Below are 25,126 nucleotides of genomic sequence, written 5' to 3' on the forward strand. Positions count from 1 at the left end.
ACCTAGAAGTATTCATGTTTACAGGATGATTAGTACTGCTTAGTTCCTATTTAGACAATGCTGTACCTGATGGTTTTTCAGCTAAGCTTGAAGGTAGGGCAATATTTAAATCGATGGAAAGGAAGGGGTGCCTGACTCTGGACAGGAGATCAGAGTAATGGAAGTGCCGGTCAAGTGAGGAGTAAAGACTAAACATTATGGTATGAGAAGAAGATGAAGAAAGATTTCTAGGAAGAAGGGGACAATTTTTAAAAAGAGTAAGTTGGAAAAAGAACAACTGATTGCGACTGATAGGAACTATGAAACTCAGAAAAGAAGAAAAGGAAGGTCATGTAAGTAGGAAAAAGAAGAGGGTCAAAAACAGTCCAGTTTAAGATACATTAATTTTATGAATACACTATAATATCAAGTGTATGAGTGAGGAGATGTCTACTTTCTTAAGCCATGAAATTTGAACACTTTTTCCTGCCTAATTGAATAAACAGAAGCTCAGGAATAAAACATCCTGATATATCTAAGAAAATTGAAATGTAAATATTCAGTCTGGGTCAGCATAAATGGCTATGATGTAATTAACTACTAAAGAACTATGTTTTGTGTCTTCATGAAATGAGCCACAGTATCCTTCTTAATGAGTGAAACAGCATGCTGATCATTGCTAATGAGTTATTTTATAAGAAAAAACTTAAAGAGTTATTAAGGTTTTCAGGATCTAAATGTCTTTAAATCTAAGGAGGATTAGATAAAAGATCATCTACCATGCATCCTTTTACTATTCAACATTATAAGCCATGAACTTTATTAATATCTCATGTACTCAATAACTTTTTTAATAAACCAGTTTTGTTCAAGACATAGCATCTTTATTATCCTCCCAAACACTTCAGTCAATTCTAATTCCAAGGCCTTACTCACGCCCTTTTCCCCAAAGGATGGAAGTCCCATGAAAGTTTAATAAGTGACTTATTTTAAACCCAGATCAAATCCCAGTTCTTCCCTTCAATTTATTACTAAGTGATTTTGTTCTTCTTACCTATTGTATAGTACACCACTTCACCCTTATTTTTATACTACCATTTACTGTTTCAGTCTCACTGATATTCCAATATCCTCAATGAGAAGAATATGTTTTATGCATTTTTGTCTCCCCAGTCTCTTTGGAGTTTTCACCCTTTGACAAGGTAATGGAAGCTATGAGCTCATTCCCCAGAAAATGCACATGCAAATATACATACCCCATTTGGTATATAATTTCCAATAAAATATACGCATACCCTCTGAAGCAACAGGGTTACCAGGGAAAAATGCTCTTCATTAGTGTTTAACAAACATCCCTGAATAAAGCAGGAATTCAATACGTGCTTGTCAATAAATTAACAATAGTTACTCAAATTATTTTTAAACTGTTTTAACTGGACCAAGCACTCTGAGAAAACTAGAACAGAAAATTGATCAGAGTCCAAGGAAGACAAAGAGTAGAGAATTTAGTAGTAAATAAAAGGTTTGGCCTTAAGTATTAATCTAGCTACAGCTGTCTTTTTCTAGGAAAGATTTGCTACCAAGTACAAATTTCTTACAGAAAAGCAGGTAGTAAATCTGTGGATGCAGGAAGCCTCAGAATACGAGATGCCTTAAAGAACCTTGGGCTCCAAAATAAAAATAGAAGGTGACAGTGAGCAGGAGGAAGGAGGAAGATATGCTGGAATGCAAATCACACCCTTGGTTTCCTGACGAAGCATGACTCAGAAGTCACCAAAGATACTAACCAATCACAGGCACATAAAGTAGAGCTCATGAGGTAGCTGGAAGAAGTAATCTCTGATGCATTTCAAAAAATCAACAACTCCAACAAGATTGCCAAGAATAACAACAGACATGATTAGCCCTGGCTGGCTTGGCTCAGTGGATTAAGCACTGGCCTGGGACCAAGGGGTGGCCAGATCAATTCCCAGTCAGAAAACATGCCTGGGTAGTGGGCCTGGTCCCCAGTGGGGGGCGTGTGAGAGGCAGCCACACACTGATGTTTCTCTCCCTCTCTTTCTTCCTCCCTTTCCCTCTGTTTAAAAATAAATAAATAAAATCTTAAAAAAAAATAACAGACATAATTATTATGTATTGAACTTTCCTGTGTCAAGCCTATACTAATTATTTTACATGCATTGTATCTCCATAGGTTGAGTATGCTTTTTTAATCTCAGCAGCTTAAATATATTTCAGTAAAGCTTAAAAACAAAGGTGATGCCATCCATCTACTCAAGGAATTGTATACAGTGCATCCAGGATGAGGAACTAAAACAAGAAATGAATTATCTACTTATACCTATTACATAGTCAAATGTGCAGTCTTCTAGATGCAAGGTAATATTTAATCTTGCCAAACCGCAAAAGTTGAGAACAAAAAATACTTTTAAAATGACTGAAAAGATACTTTGATATCTGAGGTTCTACTAATTTCTACTTTTTATTTTTACTACTAATGCTACTAATGAAGATTTCATTTTTATTATGCAATACACTTGCTTACCACAGTCTCACTATAACTTAGTTTAAAGACACAAAACTTGAGCAATCCTCTTTGGAAATAAACTTTAGTTAGTTTTAAATATTTCTACCTTGATGAGTTAATCCTTCTTTCAGTGAAAAAGGGAATATCACATTTAAGAAATATAACCAGTACTCTCAAGCAAGTAGTAGTCATCTATTTCTCCTAAAAAAAGGTCCAGATGATCAAATTACATTTTTCCATCATAGGAGAAAGCACATACGCCATTCAATTAGTACACATTTATTGAATACCAACTACATGGGATATGAAGACAACTGAGACATCCTCCTGACTCTCAAAGAGCTCACGTTATAATAGGGAAGGTGAACAATATACACAAGCAACAATATTCTAAGGAAGGTAGCGCCAGTGTCATAGGCAATCATTTCAGTTCCACCGACTGGCATTCCGTCCTCCTGACCTGTGAGGCTTCCAGGTCACGCGATTAAATAGCAGTTATAGGACATAAAACCTTGCTGAAAAACTCAACTTTAAAGAGCTTACATCTGTTTTTCCAACCAGTCTTTTATTTAAATATCCATTTTCTCTACTTTAGCAACAAATAATACATTGTCTTACACTTGTCATTGAAAGTATTTTGTGGGCCTTTCTCAACTCTTTAACTATAGTATATTCCTTTTTGGGAAAACAATGCCTTTAAAAAAATCTAGGCTTTCTGAATGCTCATCTCAGAGTAAGCAATACAAAAATATTTGCTGACTGGGCACCTAAAACATCAGGCATATGTATTGACTAAAATAGTGATTATCATAGCTATAAGAGCTATAAATATCTTTTGATTCTTAAATTGTTGCTATGCATTTGGTCATGACCAACAATATTAGGTGATGGTTAACTTTAAGGAATTGCAACACATGTTTTATAATTTTCAAAATCAACCTTCAGTGAAGGGGGGAGTATCATTTGGAATGTTGACACTGATATATTTTGTTTAAAATGCAAATTAAGAGTAAAATACTGAAAAGTAAAAGCATTTTGTCTTAAAACAATTTTCTTGAAAAACAATGCCAATCGAGGTATTTTATGGAGGATGGCTTTTGGAACCAATTGTACTCACTCTATATTCATGAACCTTAATGCTTCTTTCCCTCTGACATTTGGAAGTGCATTAGTAAGTCTTTCAAGCATAGAAAGGAAAAAGGAAAATTGTCTCTGCCACTTTCCCAGATGCCTTGAAGTTAGCCCAACTTTTATCTACTTGCTCCAAGACAATGCATTACCTGGCAAAGTGGCTGGGAAATAAATGCCGAAAATATAAAATAAAACCAGTGTTATGATAAGTTCTAGCTTGTGTAGTGGAAGTTAAACCCATTTTTTAATAAACATTCTATGGTAACGTATTCCTGAGCTTTCCACTGTCCTCTTAATGTACAGAGAGGCCACAAAAATCTAGGAAACACAGAGATTTATTTAATCTAAACCTACGAAGAGCAACATTTTTCTCACTTCCATCCTAGCCTCTTTCAGGCTATTCCAACAAGAACATTCTACTTAAAATGACCCTTCAGAAACTCTAAGGTAGAACATGTTACCCTCTTGCTCAAAACACTCCATGGCTTTCCATCTTATTCAGAATAAAAGCCCAATTCTTCCCAGTGCCCTACACCATTTTCTCTTCTAATATTGCTCTGGAAAAGCTTTTGGTGTTTTCTAAGCCCCTCCACCAATCCATAACAGCTTTTTTGCTTTCCTCAAATCACCAGGCACCAAATCTCAGATCACTCTCACCAAAGCTCAATTTCTCACCACCTTCAGATCTGTCCTCAAATGTGATCTTAACTGAACCACCTTATTTAAAAATGCCCTCTACATTCATTCTGGCCCCCTCCAACCTAGAACTTTATACTTCCTTTCCTTGTTTTTTTTTTTTTTTTTGACATTTTTGATAGCACTTGCCAAGATAAAACATACTATCAGCAAAGTCTCTTCCCCTTCCTTCCTCCCTCCTCTCTCTTTTTTTCTACTCCTTTATTATTCCCACTAAAAGGAAAGTTCTTTGAGGTCTGGAAGTTATTGATAGTGAGTCATTTTTGGATTAATGCTCAGTTTTTGAATTATGTAATAATAAATGGTCCAAATCCTATTAGTTCTAAAACCAGTCAACCCCCATTCACCCTCCCCAGCCGCTGCACTGACACAAGTTGTAACATTGAACAACTATATGACTGTGAGCAAATAGCACCATTTCCCTGTTATTTTTGTTTCCAAAAATGAGCATGATACAAACCTTCCAGAGAACCTGAAGCAATTAAATAAATAATGCACAAAAATACTTAGAATCGCACCTGACATGTAATTAAAGCTCTCTATGTATAAGCTGTTATTAATAAATTTTGTAAAGACCCTATAGCTTCATATTCTTCACACATCTTCCATATCATTTACTTTACTTTTAAAAAATTAATTATGTAGCCCTGGTCAGTGTGGCTCAGTGGTCTATCGTATCACCCTATAAACTGAGGAACCAAGGGTTCGATTTCTGGTCAGGGGTTGTGGGTTCTGTCTCAGCTGGGGCATGCACAAGATGCCTATCAATGTTTCTCTCTCTCATCAATGTTTCCCTCCCTCTCTCCTTCTCTCTTTCTCTCTCCCCCTTTCCTCCTCTCTAAAATTGATAAGTGTAACCTCAGATGATGACAAAAAGAAAATTATGTAGCTAAAATGTGCAAAATTATTCTTAACAATTTTACATTTTGAAACAATTTAAAATCTTTAAAATTAATATACTATAGTACAAACCAAATAAACATTAAATATGATTATTAATTTTTATTTACAATTGTGTCTGAACTTACATAGGAACTCAAACATTAAAAATACCACAAAGTATTATGATATCTAATAATAATTGTAGATGAAAATATCATTTTAAGTAAGACACTATAATAATCTCTGTTAACAAGAGAATGCAATATAAAAAAGTGAAACTTTATAAAAACCCTTATATATGCTTAAATCAATAAAGTAATTAAATATATCTTATGTATATTACCATAATTGCCAGAAGTTACACATGAGATATATTAAGAATCATAAAACTAAATTAGCTAAAAGTTAACATAAACTGAATTGCTTGCAATTAATATACTTTATAAAATTATTTTATGATGTTAACTACAAGTAATAGATATAATTCTTCCTAATATAAAAAATATATACATTACAAAATAACTATAGTTTTTATACAATAAATTATTCACTATAAATCCAATTATCTAAAACTTTAAATATGCAGGACATTGTGTATATAATGGAGTGGTAACTTTATATGTGACACATCTCTGCATAAGCCTATAATCTTTCTGTCTGAGGGTATTAGAAAGAGTAGTTGCCTTTGGGAATATAACAAGGAGTACGATACTTGACTTATTTTGCACATATTTAGATTACCTGAGTATTTTAACTATTTTTGTGAAATACATTTTCATTCAAAAATAAAGTTAAAATACTTCTTTAAAAAGACCACTCTTTATAGCAATAAACCATATTTTTCTTAGAACTACCAGTTTCCAATGTAGAATATTAAACATATATGAAAAGTAAATCAATACAGAGGGATCATCTTTATTTTTCAGTAATGAAACACTTCTGTGTTTCGAATGCAATAGAGATTTATGACATAACTGAGGAAAAAGTTAAAAACAGAGAAGAAAAAAGGTGAAGAGTAGATGAAAGAGAAAGGGTAATTTAAAAGGAGGATTATCTACTTTAAAGCTAGTGAGAATTGACCCAAATAATATGAAATAGTGGTCTCACAAAGTGGTCGGAATATATTGTTACATAACATGTTTTTACTTTTAATTATCTATCACAAAAGAAACATCTAAATTAGCACACATTCATCTGGAACTTAGTAGTGAGCTACTTGACCAATTTATCCTGGGGAAGTGAAGATTGATAAAAGAAAGCAAGTCACATTTTACCTCGTGTAAAAAATGTAAGTCAACCATGACTAATTCCAATTCATGAAGGCTCATTACCAAGGCCACACATTAACTCACTACATTAGTTTGAAGAAAAATAGAAATGCAAGAGAAACAAATAAACAAAAAAAAACCAACTAAGGATGATTCATCCAGCAATATCCACCAAAGATTTTTAAGAGCTAGCTTAGTAAGTGCTGAGCATTACCAGGTCAGTCCACACTAAGAATGTAATTGGAAACAATACAGAAATGACTCCTGCACTCATGGAGCACTGAAATTTAATTTGGTTTTTCTGCAACATAAAGATAAACATTAATTCTTCATTGCTGTAATTTTATAATTTAATGCATATTGTTTGAAGTATGAAAATATCAATCTCAGAGATTTTTTGATGCAGTCATTCTCAAATTAGTAATTAGTCATCAGAGATTTTTAAAATATCAGCCTGCATTTGTGTTACAGTCTCACTATTTTAACTTCAGCTAGATTTTTTTTCACAGCATTTTTTCAGACATTTTTTGAAAATGTTGTTTTCACACCCAGAGGATGTATGATCACAGAGTGTTCCCATTACAAGGAAAGAAACAACTAAAATCTATGATACCATGATTCAGAGAAAACACACTGTGAAAATAATTGGAAAATATCTTAAAGTTAAGAAATCCAGCACTATATAGTTGAAGCACTTCCCTACATCCCTCTCAAGATTTCCTTCAATTTAGCCTCATCATTATTCTCAACACTAAGTTATAAATTTATACATAAATTTCTTCTCTAGAAAGAGTTTGGTCAACATCTTCAAACTTAAATTCTGCTTAGGGTTTCCCAAAATATTAAAAAAAATGTTTCAATTACTCTTCAAATCCCTTCCTAGTACACATGGTTTGCTAATTCTTGACATTTCTGGAGAAATTCAAAAGTGACATATTCATACTCCTATTGCATGGAGAAACTAAACATTTACTCTAAGGACATAAATAATAAAAATTCCTTTTAAACAGCCAGCTATACTACCTTACTGAGTTTACAATGTCAGTGTCAGCCAATAGTACATATAGTCCATGGCCCTCCAAGCAGAGGGAACAGATTGTGCTCGAGCTCTGAGACAGGAAGACATTTGGAATATTAAGAACTTGAATGAAGGTCAGTATGGTCAGAACATAAGAATGAGAGGACCAATGAGAAATTAGGCTGGTGAATAGGAGGAGCCAATATTGTATCAACTTGAGTGTCAAATGAAGAAAAGCAAAATTAAGAATGCAAGTTGGTTTGATTATGGTACGCTAATGGAGGTAGGCAAAACTGGACATTTAAAAGATATTTAAGAGTAAAACATAATTATGACATTACATATTTTGAACTTGTGGTTAAGGATTAGAAACATGAATACAAAAACAACTCCTAGGTTTTTCTAGATTATACAATGTGATGAATGGTAGAAGCATTCATTAGTATCAAAGATATTAGGGAATAACTAAATTTGTTGGTGAGGAGAATGAGTTTAGTTTTAGATGTGATAAATTGAAGACATCTTTGGGACATCCAAATAGATCTATTAAACTGGTGACTGTACTGCATGTTAGCATTCCTAGTAAAACACAAATGATTTAGTTCATGCTCTAAATTTGCCAGGAGTGCTGGCATTCCTAATCACATACACATTAAGATTCAGGTAAGGAAAAGAGACGCTTTCATTAGAAACTGAACTAAGCATTTCTTATACTAAGACAAAGGTCTCTCGAAGTGCAGCTCTTTAATCACCTCCTTGGCAAAGCCATCACTGTCTTGACTTATTGATAATTCACTCTCACGTGCTTTCGAAAACCTTTGCACTTTCCTATTGCAACTTACAGCAAAGGCTTCAATTCAAGAATTGGTACATCCTCGCCTTCCAAAGCTGTGCTTGGGGGGAAGGGATTTAAACTTCCTACGCCCTTGTAGTCACAGGGTCTGATTAATGGTCTGTAATCAGGGTCAAAGCAGTTCACTGTTGGTGAGAAAACTTCCAGTGTCTTCCTTCCTACTGCAATGAATCCTCAAACATTATGTCAAGATGACAGTGTTATAAGTCCCTGAAGCCCTCATCAGTCTGGGTCCCTGTATAGCTGCATAAATCAGAAGACCTCTCTCTAACCCAATATGCACACGAAATAACCCACAGTGGTTATGTAGTATGAGAAAGAGATAAGGCTTAGGTGTTGAATCCACTGAGTCTTTTGTACTATTTATTACTACAGCATATCTTGTCCTATTCTGACTATTTTACCACTCACATCTGGGTACATTATCGTTATTTGCTTACAGCATCTCTTTTAACTGAACTATACTTTATTCTTTTATAGGTGGTTGATAATGTCTGAGACCTTTACACTTTAAATAGTTTTGAGCAGGTTAAAGAATGATTGAAAAATTGCAGACATAATCTCCAACCTTATCTACCATTGTGAGAAAACACACATGGACAGTGGGGAAGCCAACAGTGTTTCTGTGCTGGGACTTGTATGTCCAATTATCTTCCAGGAAAACACCATGGTCAGTTACAGCTCTTCACATGTTAGCACAGAATGGTGTCAGAGATATCATCTAGTAAAATCTCCGCATCATGAAGTTAGTGACAGTTTGGGAGATTTTCTTTTATTTGTTTTTTAACTTGAACACAAAACCCTAAATACTTATGCTTAGTCTTCATTGTCTGTGGGTTCCATAGACTTACTACTTTAAAGGTTGAAAAATAATCTATTATATCTGTGTATACTTTTCTACTCTACAAGAACATTTACTCATAACCCAAAATGAAGTGCAATGTATTGACATAATTTCAACAAAAAGGAAGCGTAACATCTTTTAACTGGTAGCTATCAGCTGGATTCCTTAGAAGGGAGCAGACCAGCATGAATTCACTTGGTTGGGAATCACTAAAAACAGTATTGGTGCCAGATTCACTGTGGGCTTTAAGGATAAAATTTCGTGCAAATTCACACCAAATCAATTATATGTAAATATAGCATGCACATTATAGTTTTGGTATATAAATTCTATTTAATTTCATGCATTTACATATAGATAATAACTCATATTCATAATAAGCCACTTCAAGTTCCTGTATGTACACTGAGTTATACTTACATGGGATTTTAAATGTACTGCAACTTTTTGAAGATTGGTAATACTTTTTAGGAAGTATTTTTAAAACTACATATTGTTACCCATTAATAGGGTGTTACATTACCTTGGTTGGTCATAACCAGTATGTTTTAATGAATTAGAAAAAAAGGAGAACTGTAAAAACTAATATCAAGATACAACAATAGTAAGGAATATTTTATAGAACTTTTGTTCATCTTGTGTGTGTGTTTGACTGTGTATTGCATTTGTATGTCATTGAAAAACACTAGAAAATAAAGACTTAGTGTATTCATTCTCTCATTCAATCAACATGCTATGGAATGCTCTCTTCCTACTAATTGTCAAGCACTGGAGAGTCAGAGATGATAAAAAATAACATTGCAAAATCCTGGAAACTTGCATTTATTGAAGTGATCAGATACATTACAAAATTCAAATATGCTATATATGTAGATATACGTAGGTATGTCCTAAAACACAAGCTATTTAGTATTGAAAAGAGCCTTGGTTCCACAGATAAGGAAAATACAGAGCATGTCACTATTGACCAAAATAGTCCAGTATTATATTCTTGCTGTGTTCACATGTAGGTGGTTTTGTGTGAACTCAGCAAAGAAAACTCTATGTTCAAAATATGTTATCACCAGATTATAATGTCTATAGGATTCTTGGGGTAAAAAAAAGAGGGCCGTTCAAGACTGATGCTTTAATTATCACTTCATTGCTGCTGCAGCACACTGGGTGGTCCTGCAGTCTCACAAAAGTGCGTACACCTCACCTCGGTCAGTACCTGGTTCACTATCACAGAGCAACCTCGGTAGACTTGGGTTATTAAGTTCTTGAAGCCAGGATATGAAACTAGATAGAGGAAAAATAATTTCCGGTTAATGCTCTAAGACCTGTGTTGTCTAAATGATAATCGACACAAAATGATGTGTTTCATTATGTTTTCAGTGTTTATTTACTTTTGTTTCAAAATCTAAATTAGAGTTTTGTAGGATATTATCAAATATATGCTCAAAAGGAAATTACACTGAGAAAACCATTACTGTGATAAAAAGCCAAGGTGCTCACTTAATTCAGAGAAATAATAAAATTGGGGGTAGGCAGTGTGGTCCACTCCCTTAGAAATGAGGATAAAAGGAGAAAGGTTCTTAAGGTTTAAGAAAAGGTATATAATAAATGTGCATGGAATATGTACCATAAAAGAAAAGGAATTGCTCTTCTAAAGATGAAAATGGAATATGAAAATATACACATCTAGGCACCCGAGAATACACATTTTGAAAGTCAGGCTGGAAACAGTATGTGTTCCATGACTGCAACCATAAGAAAATGTAAGCAAATGAACAATCTGGAAATGTATTACACAGAAATGAGACACCATATATATTTAAATAATATTGAGGTTATATATAATCATATTGTTTTGAAATTTTCTTTAATAATGTTTGTAGAATGTTTTAATTAATGTATTAAAGCAGGGTTAAAGTCATGAAACCAGCACCTTTACACTCAGCTATATTTTTCCTTTGTCTCTTCTGTAAGGACAGCAGTCCTCCCTGATCAATGCGGGGAACATGTTTCCACACCACTCAGTGGAAGCCTAAAACCATGGACAGCACCAAATCCAATATACACTATGTTTTTTTCCTACACATACACATTTTTACTTAAAGGAAGCACTTTATGGCTTTTCTTTGGCATATTTGAATTGCCAGCATCACTACTCTTGGGCTTTGGGTTCATCATTAAGTAAAATAATGGTTACTTGAATACAAGCACTGCAATACCTCAACAATGGATCTGATAACCTAGATGGCTACTAAGTCATTCATGGGCAGAGATCGTACAGTGTGGATATATTGGAGAAGGTGCTGATTCACATCATCGGTGAGAGGAAGCAGGGCAACAATGAGATTTCATTACACTACACAGAATGGCATAAAACTTAAAACTGATAAATTGTTTACTTCTGAAATTTTAACAGAGTTTAAGGAGTACAGTTGATCTTGAGTAATTGAAACCATGCAAAGCAAAACCATGGATTGGGAGAGGGACTGCTGTTGACCAAATTTATTCCCACTGCACTTTCCACAGGGAGGGTTCCCTTGTCTCTGATGCTTTCCCCTGATATTTACAGAGCTGGCTTCTTTTCCTCTTAGGTCTTGACTTATATATTATTGTTGGACCAGAGTCCTAGTATTTCTTTGTTTTATTTATTACCCTGTTTTGTTATTTTATAGGATATCTCAGAGTTTGATATTGCTTTAGTCAGGTTTTGTTGTTGTTTTTAATTATCTGTCTTCTCTCCTGAAACACAAGCTATGAAAAGCAATGAACTTTTCTGCTACGTTTGCTTCAGTATTCCCAGCATGAGCTGGGAACATAACGGGCACATCACAGCACTTACTGAACAAATACATTATTCCTACATATTCTTTTTCAGGGTGGGTATAGCAGAGAGAAAATATATGGTGTTTTTGCACAAATGTATTCTGTTGCATCTATAGCAATCTATATGTAGTTAGGACAATTATAAAACTTTCTAAACGCCTTGAAATAATTCACCCTGCACAAAACCAACAAGAATTTGAAGTACTGACATATATACGGGTGTCCCTATACATATCTCCAGTTGCCTTTTCTCAGCTCTACTTAGCTGAGAATCTGAAAGTCCTCAAGCCCTCAAAGTATCTTCCCTCTGTATTAAAAAAAAAAGAGAAGCCAACACAATAAAGCAAGGACTCAGCTAGAATTAAATAACACTCAACTTGGCCCTCATGCTGGTATTTGGCCATTTCACACTGGTATAGTCATATCAATTGTTCAATTATTGAATACTTCCACACCTGCTTGTAAACAGCCACTGCTTCGAGCCATCAGAGTGATACTTTTCTCCACATCCCCAAGTATTATGGACCTTTTCATACAATGCCCTGAAACTCCCCTGAGCCATCCTGCTCTGGCATTATGCTTTAGCATCCTTTCTGATGGGTCAGTGCTCACTCCTTGCAAACAAGTAGGCATTTGCTATTTCTGTCTGTCCTAAATGTAATCATCTTTCTTCTTTCAACAGCAGAACTCTCTTTCCATACAGTACAATAATGCCTTGCCCAGTTTTCAAATCCAGAGACTACACAAGGCCTGACTTAGAAAAATATCATTTCATAGCCCCCACCAGAGTGATGGGTCTTGGGCAAGTGATCCAAGTTGTTCCAATCAAGCTTATCCTGGAAATTTGGGGGGGAAAGAGATTCACTCTACACGATTTCTTATATAAGCCTATCATCACTGGAAACATTCTCACCACTGTAAAGAAATAACATTACAATAAATAAAGCAATGGTAGACAAAAGCAGAACTAAGTTGTAGTAGAGTGTGGATTCATACCCAAGTAGTTTGTATTTACGAAGCCAATGTTCAACTACAAGTAATCCTATAACCACTAAGCTCCTCACTGACAGAGGAACAGGAATCCATAGGAGGTGAGAATGAGGTGACACAGGAGACAATAGGCCTGGTTTTAATCAGACGGTTTGATTTCTCATTTCCAACTATGACCAAGCACAAAATACTCCTGAACTTTACAGTAACCTGGTCTCTAAAATCCCTTCTTTTTCCTTAAATCATTTTGCAGTAGATGACATTTTTACAAATGAAAGAGTTCTTGACTAATAAAAAGGGGAGACAAGAGTGGTAAGACCTGCCATTTTATAATGGAGTACCAGGCAATTTGCAAACATTACTACATTTTTCTTCCTGGTGAAATGAGATCTTCAGTAGCAAAGTATCTTACTGAAGCTTACCATAACAGAGCAGGAATTTATACTTGGGTCTATAAGTTCCAAGTTTAAGGTTTTGCTCACATTGCTGTGATGGTCATATTGACTCAGACTATGAAGTGGATAAAGATTGCCTATGACTCTACAATCTCTGTAGGTCATCCCTACCTCTTCAATGCAACCTCTTCTGCCAGTGACTAGCTTAACGTGATTACTCACAGTTGAGTATTGGCTTTATAAATATAGACTGCTTGGGTTTCAAACCACATCCAACTACATAATACTTGTGAGACCTTGGCAAGTTACTCCTTTTCTCTGATTCTCTCATTTAAAAATTATAGGTAAATTAGTACCAATTAGATAAGCTTATTGATTGTATTAATGGAAGGGAGCATGGAAAGTGCACAGGATGGTCCCTGACATGTAGTGAGAATGCAAGAATATGATGCGCCCTGTGTTTGTCCAAAATCACCACAAACACCTAGCCTGTGCTCTGATTAATCTTGCATTCTATCTATAAGCCTTCCCCAATTAAAACTTCTATTTCCTTATCAGATCAGCTAGAAAATCAGTTGAGCTAATTCACTTTGCAATCTGTATGACTACTGGCAATCCCTCCCAGTTGTGTTTTAATCTTAACACAATGAATCAACTGATGGACTTCACACAGTAGGGTTGAATAATATTTGGAGCTTGGACATATTCCCTGCTTACCCCTTTCTATCTTGGAATAGAAGAGAAAAGCATCAGTAGACTCAACAACTTCCATTAACATTTGGTTCGGAAAACAGTGAGAAATTGTGTGTGTGTATACCAATGAGAAAAACAATGTGGTGAAGCTACAACATATATTACTCCAATCAGAGCTCTGTATAGTCAAGGAAGTGACTTAGGACCATGTAGTTTATAAATAAAGAAACCAAGGAGATGGCATCTAATGTTACAGTGATATAGCAATAATTTAAGGGCAACTGAGTCTAGTGACTCAGGCTCAGTGACTTCTTTTATAGATTTAAAATCTGTTTCTTGAATAATTTTAAAATAAAAATATAATTTATTTCAGAGTTAGAGTAACGGAAGTAATGACAGTATATTTAAATTTTCCTTTTTCAATGAGAAGAATAAAGGTATATAGTCAATATTCAGTAATGATGTCAGATTTTTATTTTTCTTTTGATAAGAAATAGCAAGCTAGTTTTTATATATTAAAAGAATTAAAAGACATACTTTTATTTAGCAATTATTAAATGCTGAGGCACTATGATTCTGTAGGTGAAAATTATAAAAGGCTTCCTGAGTGCATAATTGCAGGCAGGTAACTTAACTGCTGTCTCCTTTATTGCATCTGTAAAATAGAGAATCTCTTCATTTTCAAAATCAAATAAGGAAATTTAATTTTAAAAATATATAGTACTATATAACTGCCATGAAAATAATTTAAATATCATTGGAAGAGCAAAATAGAAAGAAAAAAAGGTACCTAATAGTACATGTCATTTACTTGGACTATTAAACCTTATTGTACTAACTCATTGCAATCAATTTTGTTTTAGAAATGACCAGTGAGCCAGTCAGTCTTTATATTTAAAAACTCAAAAACATTTAAATCATACCACATTCCCTTTAAGTGTACCAGTTACATAAACATATTAAGAGGCTGCTTCCTTATTTATCTATAGCTGTGTTTTGTAAAATGCCTAAAATGTATAAAAACTAAGAATGAAATTTCTTGGTTGTTGACCAAAAAAATAATCCAGCTGGTAGAGATTAGTATAGGGCCCGGAGGACTAAGCACCCAGTTAGTGATTGGAGGAAGATAATTTATTAATTGTTTTTAAAAATAGGAAATGAACAGAAGAAAGAATAGAAAAGAGTTGGAAAGGAAGAAAATTACTATATTCTCTTTGGTGGGGGAGCTGAACAAATCTGCTCTAGCAATGAGTAGTAACACACTTCCATGCATACAGGTCTAAAAGTCCAGAAGTCATAAGAAATAGCACTGTTGCTTTGTATTCAATATAGAAATGATGAAACAGTTCTCAAAGGCATAACAGACCTTGTCTCCACTTTTTCCTGAATGAATAATCTCTCCTATCATCAATAATCATTTTGTGGTGTCTAGGAGTGTTTCAGAAAACATTCATGATTCCCTTGGGGAAAAAAATCATTGAAAATTTTTATATCAAGTACTTTTTTATTTGTTTCCTCCCCCTGCCCCCCACACACAATTTAAAAGCAGAGAAGTTTTAGTTAATTTAGGAGTAGGTTAGCTTTTTGTTGAAATGTCACTTCCTTGAATTATTAAAACTCAGATGATTCTCAAGGTGACTGCTTGGCTTTTTAAATGTAATATTATAATTTAATAAAAACACATCTAAAAATAGATGTGTTATTTGTAACATCACATTGTTATCGAAGCCTTTACCATAAAAATTTTCTAAAGAGACAGAAAAACCTCAGTCACTTTTAGGCATACGATGGTCTGGTTTACATATTAATGTATTTGAATATAAAACCTATGACGTTGGGTTTTGGATATTGGTGACAATAGGATGGTAATGTTACTGTATTTACAGAAGAGTTTCTGGGACTCCAGAAAAAGTCTCAAATCTTCAATAGTTCACACTTTTTTCATTCTTCAAATCAGATGAAAATGCCACGGATTAGGCAGAATGCCAACTGGTAAACCAGAGTCTGGCACGTACTCCAAGTCAGAAACTGAGCCAGCGCTCTGCTACCTTGTCTTTTCCTGAGAAACTGTGTCAACTTTTCTTCTTCATAATCTTGCTAACTCAAAGCATGATTGCTAGAGATAGATGCTCAGCCAGGCCTTCATAACCTATTATACCACTGTCCTTGTTTCAAAGGCCATTGACTTGTCTTAAAAATTTATTCATGATTTTTTCTCATAAGTAAACACTTTCCATATTTAATAGATGGTGAACAAGGACCTATCCAATGGTTATAATGCATACAATACCAAGGCACAGGATACCATGAGGAAAAAGTGCACTCAATTGGCTATTTCGCCTTCTCGAGAAAGAGCAAATAATTCTAAATTGACATTTTAGTGAATGTAACTTGCTGCTGTGATGCTATGTTGGTCATCACACATATAGTGACTTTCACAAAAAAAATGGTTTGAAAATAGACTGTTAGTGATCCACCCTAAAAGCAGCCTTATGTGATGCTTCACAGTGACACCCAGAGATTCCACACACAAACAAACCAGTCCTCAGTGGTCTGTGAGGACAAGGATGAGGAATGCGAATGTTTAAGGTCTTCATGACAAGACAAAGGCGGGTCTGGCAAGGCACTAAAGCTAATCCAAGGCTTTGAGATTCTCTTTAACAATTAGTTCAGTTTTATTCACTGGTGTAAATTAGTTTTTTTAAAAAGTTATACTGATTCATGGCTGAACAACCTTCAGTTTTCTTGGATAACTTGTGAGTAATCCAAAAAAATTTTCATGAAAGAAACGTTATTTTATCAATTATCCTAAAACTTATGTAAGATTCAACAACCCATTTTGTAAGTATTAGTACTAAGTTAGGTATAGTGCATACATTTTGTCTGAGTATTTTCCTGTGCTTTTTGCCTTACTGGTGATGCAAATATTCCAGTAAGTCTCAAATGTAGCAATTAGTAAACCTAATTACCTGCTTTCAAGCTGGAGTGAGGCCTAGGGTGATAAGCAAGGAGGCTGACTTTGCTTATCTGAGGCAAAGGGCCTCAGGTAAAACAGAGGCTGTGATCCCCTGGAGGCCACACCCAGGCAACTCTCAACTAATGTGTGAGCTGGGTCTCCCCTTTGTTCCCATGTAACTAAAAAGATGGTTGAAATCTGGGAGGATGTAAGAGGACAGGAGATAATACATCTCATTTGAGAAATTGCAGTATAACAATATTTCACATGCAAAAAACCCTCTGATTCTATTTGTGTTTAAGTGCCTATGTGCATTTCATCCTTTATCTTTGAATTATGTAAGAAAAAATACATTTATCTATTACACAAAACAACACACAACTCCTTTTACTCAATATAATACCCTTTGGCAAAAAAAAAAAATAATATAAATTCCAAGCCCATTAGAATTGTAAGCAAAGCTACATTGCACAAATAGAAAAGCAGGTTCCCTGGGATAAGGCAAGACCAAATCCCAGTACCAGACCTAAATTTGATTAACTAGCTATTTCAACCCAAGATAATCCCTGATGGAGACACTTATTGAACTGCCTTGGCACAGTATTGGGGTTGCTGTCTCGAGGCTGCATTCTGGAATGTGAGATGAAATGCTATCCGGCAGGGCTGTTAGGAAATTATTTCTTAACCCAATAGTTTCACCAAATTTTTATACTACCTGAAAAAAGCCATTCTCATTCTACATGAAAATTTTCCAGCTCCCATTTCGTACAAATAACTAAGAAATGGAAGTGCTTATTATCTTCATCTGCTTTATAATTTTCCAGAGTTCCTCTTTAACAAATGACTCCCTATTTTGACATACTGTATGTGAGACAGATATAGAAATTGCCCGATTTTTTCTTTGTAGCTCCACAATAGCAGTAACCAAAAAAAGATGAACTTTGACCTCTCCTCATTTTCATTACTGGCAAATAATGAACACCAATATGCCACACATCTTCCAAGCATTGAGAGCACTTGTAGAGATGAAACAAACCCAAAGAGACTTAGAACTAGTTCTAAACAATTAGAACTTATGTTGTAACTAAACATTAAAATTATAAAAATTATAGAAAATTAAAAAAATCTGCTTTGCCTTTATCAAAACATGGCAGAAAATTATTTCTCACACTATCATAAAGGTGTTCTTTTATTCTAAGTTAGGTTTTATTTTAAAATTCTTTTAAATATTGTTTTTCAACTAAGAAAACAGGTATTTTAAAAGATTATTTTTGAAATAGGACTTCTAAAATTATATTCAAAACAACAGGAATAGCATCTCTGGTTGCTTACTCTTTCTACAATACAGCTGTATTCTTCACTGTACACTTTAAAAGTTTTTGTTTTAAATAAAACAGCAAATGTTAAATTTTATTCATATATACAAGAAAGGACAACCTGTGTCTTGCAATAGATAGCATGAATATATTGACTATATATTTTTAAATAAGTTCATTTTTCTGTTACTGTTGCATATGACTAGAATGATGTTCACACACCCTGCTACCGCAGTTTACCTTATCATCACTAGAAACATAGCTCATCAAGCTCTCTTAAAATGAGAGAAGGTGAAGGAAACCTTATCTTCTTCAAATAGGAAAGATTAAATTCTTCCCCTGAAAAAAGTAGCCACACTTAATGAAGAAGTTTCGATAAGGTTTACCAAAATATTATGGAAAAATATTAATCTTCCTAGAGGAATTATTAAAGATACCAATCATAACCTCTTACCTCAAAAAGCAATGGTCAATTATGTACATAATTAAGAACAAGTTTAGCTTTATGCAAACATTGAAAGAAATGCCTGATACAAGCTTTAAAAAGATGGAAATTTTATCACCCCCTTATGTCCAAAACATGTCAAAATACGATTTCATCTTATTTGTTACTAGCATATAGAAGTGCATTTTCTGTGACCAAGAGGTTTTTCTCATCCATGATTCAAATAAAAATTACTTCTTCTTAAAGCCATAGAAGGGCTCTTTAAAGGGAAAGAACTAGATACCCATCAATTTTGCCTCTGGGTATTCCTAGCCTTTCAACCAAAAACTATTAAAAGCAACCCCAAGACACCATAATTGTTCTTTGAATAGTATTTTTTAATAGGAGTACCCCTTAGTTTCAGCAGATTACATACTACTATTACTCTATAATCCTTTTTTAAAAAACCAGAATTTTAATGCCTATATCCTTATATATACATATACATCCACATATGTATATATCCTTAAATGTTAATTGAAAAATTATTTATTTACATTGCGATATATTTAATCCCTGTTTAAATAGCTGTGGTGAATTTCTATGGAAAACAAATTCAGCTAGAAAGCATCTCATAACATCTTAAACTTTTGATGCAGATTTATTTATGACAAGTAAATCATTAATTTTTTTCTATCACAGGTGGATTAGATATTTAGTTTTTAAAATCATTATTTAATTAGCAAAATGTTTGCAAGACCCACACCAACATTACTCAATGGCAGAAAGTCTAACTTTGGTCTTGGTTTTCTGTAGTATTGGATAGAAGTTGCTCCGTTATGTAAGCAAACTGTTTTACATTTACTTTCCCACCCCCAAGTTATTTAATCACCACCATTAGGAAAAGAAATACTATGTTTCAATTTGGAATTAATGATATCTCTTCCTGGCTGTTCCACAAACTGGAAATCATAAGAGCTACAAGTACTACAGACTCATAAATGTCTGTCTTAAGTGTGTACTCTTTAAGATCATATGGTTCCAAAAACCTGCTTGGAGGATTCACTCTAAATGATTTAATACACTGACCTCAAAAGAGATGAGGGATATCATGTCCGTGGTGTCATCCGGCTAACAGGAAGTTCAAATTACATTTCTAACACATTCTGCATCTATTAATCTTCCAGTTCATTTTGCAAATATAATTAAGATAAGCTACTGTACCCTTGTTTTGTTTTAACTTAGCACCATCTTACATGCATACCTTATAAGGTAAATACCATGTTATCCATGTTCATATTTCTTGGTTAGCACTATCTGATAACTTGACCTGAGAGAATAACATATATTCTTCATTATGAAATGAAGTTCCAAGCTAGTCTGGAACAACACTTACTGGATGGTGTTATCTGGAATTAGTATTTTAGGACTTCTCCTGTGTATTAGCAATATTTTGTGATTAAAAATATCTTAAAATCTAATTACCATATTTGCTGTGAAATATTAAGAAGATTTAAAAATATTATTTTGAATTAAAAAGATGAAATTGTTATATTAGTACATTTTGTGGAATGACAGATTAATAATTTAAAGTCTCTCCTCAATCCACTCACTACATACTGGAAATAGTTCTGACTTCCAGTATCTATAAAGACTTAATTTTTCAGAAGTATGTTTAAAACTAAATACTCAGATGCATCTCCTTTACATGTTATTGCTATAATGAACATTTGTACAGAGTCATAAAAATAAATGTCACAAACCAAGAAGCCTGAACTTTTACCTTTCTTGAGTGGAGAAATAAGCAAACAAAAATCTTCCTTTGCTCACATGAAAAACAGTTGGCTTCTTTTTTATACGTCTTTTTATGTCTAAAGTTGTTAATTCAATTGTATACACATGAGGCAACTAAGCGACTGTCCTTTTGTCCTTGTAACCAAAAGGTGGCACCTCTAAAATTTAGTTAGCTTTCAATGGAAATACTACATTAAAAAGGGGAAAAAAAGGCATTTGTGTTGAAGTCCTAGAAGGAAGATTTTTTTTTTTACTGTGGGTAACTCTACTTATACAGAAGAGATAAGTATCTGAAACAAAAAAAATGTTTAGAAAATAATATTTATTGCACTGAGAGTCAATAAACTAAGTTGGTGTATAAACTTATACACTAAGATATGTGGTGACAAAAAACACTTTCTGGGGTGCATAGATTAGTGTGGGAGATCAGGCAGAGTTGAGAAAGAAGATTCCTTTTTCTTATCCCAAGTGGACATGTAGGAAAAAAATGTTAAGACTTGGCATTTCCCCTGAAAATTCAAAGGAAAACCTTTCTCTGGACACTAGCATCTGCTTGCTTCTCTGCACTCATCTAGGACCCACTTGGAACGCTTTCCTATTACATTCAGCCAGGCACTTCTCCCTCCTCCCATCTGACAGAAGTCACTTAGCTGTCTCTGATCCATAACAGGAAAGGGAAGCTTATATCACTGATGATGGAATTAGAAATTGCTGAAGCTGCCGTCAATGTCTGTTCAACAAGTACCTTTCACTTGACCTATCATGCAGGCAGCCAGGGCACAGAGTTGTTTTGATATCTTTCTCTTTTTCAAGAACAAAACATTTCTCTTCTAACATTTTTTACAATTTGAAGCTATCTTCCTCCCATTACTTTCTAAACTTTGTTCCAGTACAAGAGGATTCTTGGCCAACTGAGTTTCCATATGCCTTTTAACGGAGAACTGGAGCACTGAAATTTTATAAACATCATGTTTACATCTGTTAAATACTCATTAGAAGAAAATAAGGCAATGCATGAATTTGATGTTCAGGCAATGAAATGCAAACAGATAATAGAAAGGTAGAAAGAAATGGCAATCCAAACACAAATGTAGCTTTAACAGAGAAGTTAAATGGTTGCGTTATTTCTTAAAGGGTTACTATTCAAAAAAGTGAAAATCAGCATTTATTCGAAGTGAACTAGATTAGCTTTCTCAAAGCAGAAACCCAAGCCTCCTGATAACACTGTTGTCACAAATGTTTGAAACTTCACATACGTTTGCCCCCCTGCAACATAAAGGCCGTACCAGAGAACCTCTGGAAAGTAATAATAATCTGGTTTTGATTATTTTTCTTTGCACAAGAAACACCTCAAAGTTCAGACATTACCCCTGATGGGCAAATACCAAATAGCCCTACGGGACAGATGGGAACAGGGAAAGTCAGATGGTTAGTACTTAAAAACAACAGCAATTAAGCACTGAATGTGGGTTGGATCAGTGCTCTATTTTTGTTCCATAGGAACGAATCAAGTGAGAGACGTAGCCTCTTGCAAAGAGGAGGTCGAGTCAAACTTGATGCTTCCTCTCTCTGACAGCCGGGGCTGCATGGCTTGTCGACTCATTTTATCCAGTTTAATTGCTTTCTGTACTTTAATTTTTCACAGAAGTTGTATTCTATCTCGCCCCTTTACCCCTGCAAAAAGAAATCTTTCCTCCCTTCAGTATCCCCTTCTTTCCTCTGAGAACAAGCAGTCCTCTCCAGGAGCAGAAAGAAACCCTCTTGGTGCTTAGGATGGCAGGAGGGTGAAGATGAAGAAGAGACTGAGAAAGGCGCGGGTGGAGGTGAGAGATTGAGATTGAGGTGGGGGATGGAGGAGAGAGAATGAGATAAGGACAGAGAGAACAAGAAGATGGGGGATGCCCAACATCAACTCCAGGCTCTAAATCACGGGCGCTGTGTAAAGTGCTTTTCCAGGAGATGCACATGTGGTTTCATTCTATTTCTCACAATAGGCCACCCGGGGCTCCCTCCCCAGGTCTCATCACCCACCATCAACACCCAAAGGTACCAAGAACAAAATCTTGGAGAGGGATTCAAGCAAATAGGCACCACCGAGGTGGCCGCACCGCCAGTCCCGCTGCCCTACCTGCAGGGAAGACCAGAAGGTGGTGCCGGTTTCCTTCCCCAGTGCTCTCCCCGGGTGGACCCGTTCGAAGGCTCACACGTCCTCTTGCTGCCTCTGTTCTTGGAGGGGCAGCCTGCAACACAAAAGGGGTGTGTGGGTGTGGGTGTGTGGGAGGTTTTCCAGGGCTACCAGCTGGTCCCAGCTGGCCGCCCCCACCCTACACACACCCCTTTGGGGCGCTGAGCCCCCCTCTCAGCTGAGCACCACCCTTGGGGGGGCTTGCCCGGCTGCAGCCTCAAGTTGCCACTGCTAAGTACTGCTGGCTGCTGCCGCTGCAGAAGGAGGAGGTGGAAAGACACTGGGGGCAGTACTCGGTCTAGAGCATCCCCAACACTGCAGCTTCTCCAGGAATCCCTCCAGTGAGGAGGCGGCCGCCCATCATCTCCCAGCCCCGGCCACCTGATTGGTTCCACCTCGGGTACGCTGCGCCAGGGAGCCAATCCGGGCTCCCTAATAATAGGTGGATCTGCTCAGCCAACATCGCCCATCCCAGTTCTGTTAGTGTCTCTCCATCCCCATAGCGGACAGGGACCTGAAGAGGGGGGTTGAGGAGGGTTGGGGGAGGGCGGTAACTAGGAGGGGGACAGATTCCAAGGAGATGCAATCAAGGGCATCCAATAAGCCTTTTGGGTGCGCGCAGGGATGCCCCGCAACCTGTTCAGCAAGCCCTAAGCACCGGAAGAGACAGTATAATACAAAGCTATTTTTCTTTCTTTTCTTTTTCTCTTTACTTTGAATCAAAACCTGCCCTGATACTGAGCATGCCCAGACTGCAACAGCGCCCTAGGAGTTCCGACGTGTGTGGGTTCTCAGGCTGTCGGTTTTTGAAAAGGTGAGATCAGGGAAGAAGAGGCAGAAGTTTGCCTTTGGCCGTTTGACCCAACGGAGTTGGGAAAGCAGAGCAGGGCGGGGATATGACAGGATTCCACACGAGTGTCCACAAACTGAGCCACAGGGAGTGGCCCTCTGGGCTATCGAGATTAATAATATAGTTCCGTCGGGGTTCGGGGATAGGGGCAAGGGTAAATTGATTGTTAGCTGCTTGGAGACTTTACGTGAAGGGTGCTGCACACCAGAGATGCAGGGGAAGCTGCGTCCCATAGGTGGGGCCGGGGAGCGCGACTCCACCCTGTAGCGGAGGCTGCCAGGCAGCAGGGAGTGCACTGGGAGTTTCCACTGCAGCGAGCAATAACTTTGTAGACTTGGGTTAAGTGCGACATTGTTGGGGACACAGTTTCTGAAAGCCTCCCCTCCTCCTCCACCCCAGCCCCCCGCCCCATCTCTCTCCAAGCACTGCCTGCTCCGTGACGACTAAAGCGTGGGTTCCCTCCTCCTTCCCCTCTTTCGCCTGAACGATTCTGCCGGGAAGTAAGAAGCTTTTCCCTTCTGAGAGCGGTGCTGACCTGATTGTCTCTAAGCTCTAGGGCAATTTATAGCTTGGTAATAGGGAAAGATACCAAACTGCTAGGTCCAACCAGTGGGGGCAGGGACTGCGAACTAGGCAAGGGCGGAGCAGAACCTGGCTTCGGCAGCAGAACGTAGCTCCGGGGAGCGGCGGATCCCATTCTCCGCTCCACAGGTGAAAAAGGCTTTTGCTATGCAACGAAGTATTTCCCTTTCGCCTTCCCTGGCCTTGTTTAATGGCCTTTGGACCTCTGGTTTGTTTTGCTTAGAAATCCTAGCAGTTTGTGTAAACTTGACCAATGGCTACAAATGAGAACTCTCTTAATTGGGTTCCTTATTTTATTGAGAAGATTATCATGGCATCTCAGGTAAGGAAATAAATAGCTATCTCAATTCCCCAAACCATCCACTTTGAACTGGAGTTTCATTAACACTGGTTTGCAAAGGTAACTGTGGCAAGAATTCAATTAACAGTAACACATTTCTTCAAGTTTTAATTAAATCTCTCCTATTTATATAATGTTTAAGATTGAGATCCTTATTCTAACTATAGGGGAAAAGATGACAAACTTGACTATAAATTAATCCTTTTAATGACAAATAATTGTGTATTCACCAAAAGTGTAACTTTCCATAAATATGTATCTTTTATTTCCTAAAATATTCCTCAAATCTTATTTAAGAATGGTTTCATAGTTGGAGAAAGGAGATAAGAGATGTTAGTTTAAAAATCAGTTTTACGTATTTGATGAAGAAAAAGGAAGAGAGGAGGTGAAACAGGAGAATCAATTACTTCTCTAACGCTGTTTTCCAATAAATGTTTTTGCATGAGAAGATTATTGTAATATCCACCTAATAGACATTTATGCTAAATACACTTCCAGTATACTCTCTAAATTCCAGTAATTAAAAAATTGCATGTTTTTAATAGCTACATCCAGTGGCGGCATCTAGAAACAAGTAAACTTATTT

At 36.1% G+C, this 25,126-nt stretch overlaps 1 protein-coding gene across 3 annotated transcripts in view; it reads right to left on the bottom strand.

Annotated features, from left to right (window-relative positions):
* SYT1 (synaptotagmin 1) overlaps nt 1–23,109 on the bottom strand; it is a 541,050-nt gene extending 517,941 nt beyond the window's left edge. For all 3 annotated transcript variants that reach the window (XM_053658804.1, XM_037162064.2, XM_053658803.1), the window contains exon 1: nt 22,712–23,109. The gene's annotated coding sequence lies outside the window, so the exon portion shown is untranslated. The remainder of the gene's footprint in view (nt 1–22,711) is intronic.
* Nucleotides 23,110–25,126: the final 2,017 nt, after the last annotated feature.

Source organism: Artibeus jamaicensis, unplaced genomic scaffold (assembly GCF_021234435.1).
Source record: "Artibeus jamaicensis isolate MK-2021 breed Jamaican fruit bat unplaced genomic scaffold, CSHL_Jam_final scaffold_584, whole genome shotgun sequence".
In the NCBI taxonomy this organism is placed as follows: domain Eukaryota; kingdom Metazoa; phylum Chordata; class Mammalia; order Chiroptera; family Phyllostomidae; genus Artibeus; species Artibeus jamaicensis.